Source organism: Phyllostomus hastatus, unplaced genomic scaffold (assembly GCF_019186645.2).
Source record: "Phyllostomus hastatus isolate PE091 unplaced genomic scaffold, TTU_PhHast_1.1 phas_contig_209, whole genome shotgun sequence".
NCBI lineage: Eukaryota > Metazoa > Chordata > Mammalia > Chiroptera > Phyllostomidae > Phyllostomus > Phyllostomus hastatus.
In genome coordinates this window covers 21,701,531-21,705,213 of record NW_025333735.1, presented here as the reverse complement: position 1 = coordinate 21,705,213, position 3,683 = coordinate 21,701,531, and the positions used below count along the sequence as shown (strand labels likewise).

General features: G+C 42.6%; 1 pseudogene; it reads left to right on the top strand.

The window, feature by feature from the left end:
• The first annotated feature begins 1,265 nt into the window (after positions 1 to 1,265).
• On the top strand, positions 1,266 to 2,621 carry LOC123816456 (annotated as a pseudogene).
• The last annotated feature ends 1,062 nt before the right edge of the window (positions 2,622 to 3,683 follow it).

The following is a 3,683-nucleotide window of genomic DNA, read 5'->3' as shown; positions in this document are numbered from 1 at the left end:
GTAGCAGGTGCTTATACAAAGGAGGTGATGGATAACTCTGCAAAGGTGAGGACACCAATGCGCTCTCTCACTGTATTCAATGTACTGATTCTTCGATTTGTGTAGTCAGTGTAGTTCACACTACGCCAAAATGTACCTTAGACTTATCCTATGTACATTTTGTCAAAACACACAAGTTAGAAAAGACTAGGTCTCTCTCTATCTCTCTTGCATTTGAACAGTCTAGTCATGATTCAATTCAAGAAATTTTTATTAGGTATCTACCGTGTGCCATATTTATTGAAAGAATAAATAATCCTGCACAGTATTATATAAATGTAAGCTGTTATTATCACAATCTCATTGGAGAGATAAAACAAAAAATAAGTGTAAGATCATAAAAGAATATATAATAAGTGAAGTAACCTGGCAGAGTGATTAAGAATACAATATTCATTGACCTTTTTAAGGTTCTGTGGATAGAGAGGTGAACAAGACAAGAACGTTCTTGCTCTCGTGAAGTTTCTCCTCTAGCCTACTGTTTTAACTGATATTCTTGCTTTAACAGCCTTGAAGACTTCATAAGGTTCTCCATAACAATAATTATTAACATTTACCAGATGCTTACTAAAATTAGCTTATCTGATCCTCTCAACAATGGTATAAAATAAGTAGCATTATTATCAACTACAAAGCTTATGTAATTCTAGAGACTCTCTTGAAAAAAAAAAAAGAAACTACAGCACTACAAATACATTAGGCATGCGGCCTCACCATTCTAGACTTGTACGTCATTAGCTTCACAGTAAATCTGCCTTCAGTTTCAAGGTAAACACATCTTGTTCACTATGCAATACTTTAAGCATGAGGTCTGTTATTTAAAACAATGAATGTCCCCCATCAAAATACCTAGAAGGTGGTTAAATGAAGAGAGCAAGAAAATGAGTATTACCATTTTCAACTGTGAGAGTACAGATTAGATTTTCTGGTGGTCCATTTCAAACCAGTGAGCCATCATAAAGTAGCTATGTGCTAAGCATTGTGCTACCCTGCAGGGTGTACAAAAATGGCTTTAAAATTGTAGATAGATGATAGACCTGCTTTCAAGGTCTCAGTTTGTGGAAATGCAAAAGGAGATCAATATGCCAGCAGTACTTACCCTTGAAGAATTTAAAAGCTAAAAAATACTTAATAGAATGTGTTACTTACCTCAACTCTTAACTTGTCGGGGACAGTAACCAGGACCTGCTGTCTACTCAGCTTCTTGCGCCTGCTAATCCGCAGCCATGCATGAGTGCATCTCCACCCACATTGGCTGGGCTGGTATCCAGATCGGTAATGCCTTCTGGGAGCTCTACTGCCTGGAACACAGCATCCAGCCCAATGGCCAGATGCTGAGTGACCACACCAGGGGAGTGTGGGGAGATGACTCCTTCAACACCTTCTTCAGTGAGACAGGCACTGGCAAGCATGTGCCCAGGGCAGTGTTTGTAGACCTAGAACCCACAGTCATGGATGAAGTTTGCACTGGTACCTACTGCCAGCTCTTCTACCCTGAGCAGCTAGCTGATCAAAGGCAAGGAAGATGCTGCCAATAACTTTACCCATGGACACTACGCCATTGGCAAGGAGATCATTGATCTCTTCTTGGACTGAATTTGGAAACTGGATGGCCAGTGCATAGGTCTTCAGGGCTTCTTGGTTTTCCACATCCTTGGCGAGGGGACTGATCCTGGGTTCACTTCCCTGCTGATGGAGCATCTCTGTAGATGATAGCAAAAAGTCCAAGCTGCAGTTCTCCATTTACCCAGCCCCCCAGGTTTCCACAGCTGTAATTGAGCCCCACAACTCCATCCTCACCACCCACACCACTCTGGAGCACTCTGATTGAGTCCTCATGGTTGACAACAAGACATCTATGACATCTATCACAGAAACCTCTATATCAAGTGCCCAACCTACACTAACCTTAACTGCCTTATCAGCCAGATTGTGACCTCCATCCCTGCTTCCCTCAGGTTTGATGGAGCCCTGAATATCAGTCTGACCAAATTCCAGACCAGCCTGGTGCCTTATCCCCGAATCCACTTCCATCTGGCCACATACGCCCCTGTCATCTCTGCTGAGAAACCTACAGTGAACGGTTTTCTGTAGCAAACATCACCAATGCATGCTTTGAGCCAGCAAACCAGATGGTGAAGTATGACCCTCACCACAGTAAATTCATGGCTTGATGCCTGTTGTACCATGGTGACATGGTTCCCAAAAGTGTCAGTGCTGCCATTGCCACCATACAGACCAAGCGAACCATTCAGTTTGTGGACTGGTGCTCCACTGGCTTCAAAGTTGGCATTCATTACCAGTCTTTCACTGTGGTGCCTGGTGGAGACCTGGCCAAAGTAAAGCAAGTAGTGTACGTGCTGAGCAACACCATAGCTATTGCTGCAGCCTGGCCTCACCTGGACCATAAGTTTGACCTGATGTGTGCCAAGTGTGCTTTTGCCCAGCAGTGCATGGAGGAGGGCACAGAGGAAGGAGAGTTTTCTGTGGCCCATAAAGACATGGCTGCTCTATAGAAGGACTATGAGGAGGCTGGTATGGGTTCTGTTGAAGGAGAGGGTGAGGAAGAAGGGGAATACTAATTACCATTCCTTTCATCCCTGCAACATGTCATACTCAGAATTTCATGTTCGACAGCTGCTTTCTGGTTAGATTTTCTTTGTTTTTACCTGTGATCGTGTTTGTCTTTTTCATGTATACCTATAAGATTATCTGCTCATGTTTCAAAGTAAAAGCACTGAAAAAGAAAGAAAAACTTAATAAACACTTGCTGTTTATTAAGTGTTACAATGTAACTGGCATTGCTGTAAGTGGATTACAACTGATGGGGTAGCTACTAATATTACCATTATCCCTATTTTACAGATGGAGAAACTGACTAGAGAGTAGGAAAGCTTAGTTCTGAACTCAGATATGCTAATTCCTGAGCCATACTCTTAACTACTCTACTATTCTTCTTCTCCAACCTTTTTAGAAGTGCTAAGATTGAAAACAAACAGTTTGAGACCTAAAGTTTCTAGACATCTCCCAGTCACCACCTTTTCCAGAAGGCCTTCCCTGCCTATCCCAGATAGGTCAGGTGCCTCTCCACATTCAGAGCCTTCCATAGTCTCCTCTCTCATAGGTAGATTAATGAGTCACTGGTTGCCTCCTTTCTTAGACCACCAGCTTCTTGAAGGCTGTGTCCCCAGCACTCAGTAGATATCAGATAAATTCTTGAGGAATCAATGAACAAATGAGAAATACATATCAGAATATGGTCAAGTGGTCTGTTGATTCTGTTGTAAACAACTCACCTGCCGTAGGTTTTAGATGGGACTTGAGTGTGAAAGTAAGACTTAGAAAAGTGGAGAGAGAAAGGAAGGGACATTTCGGGTGAGGGCAACAGCCTGGGCAAAAGAGCAGCAGTGGGAACCATTGTGGCATGAAAAGTGAGTTAGTTTCTTATTGCTTCTGTAATGCGTCACCACAAATTTAATGGTTTAAAACAATACAGATTTATTCTCTCACAGTTCTGGAGGTCAGAAGTCCATAAAATCAAGGTGCCAGCAGAGCCGCATGCTTTCTGAAGGCTTCAGAGAAGTATCTGTTTTCTTGCCTTTTCAGCTTCAGAATGCCTGGGCTCGTGGCCCTTTCCTCATGTC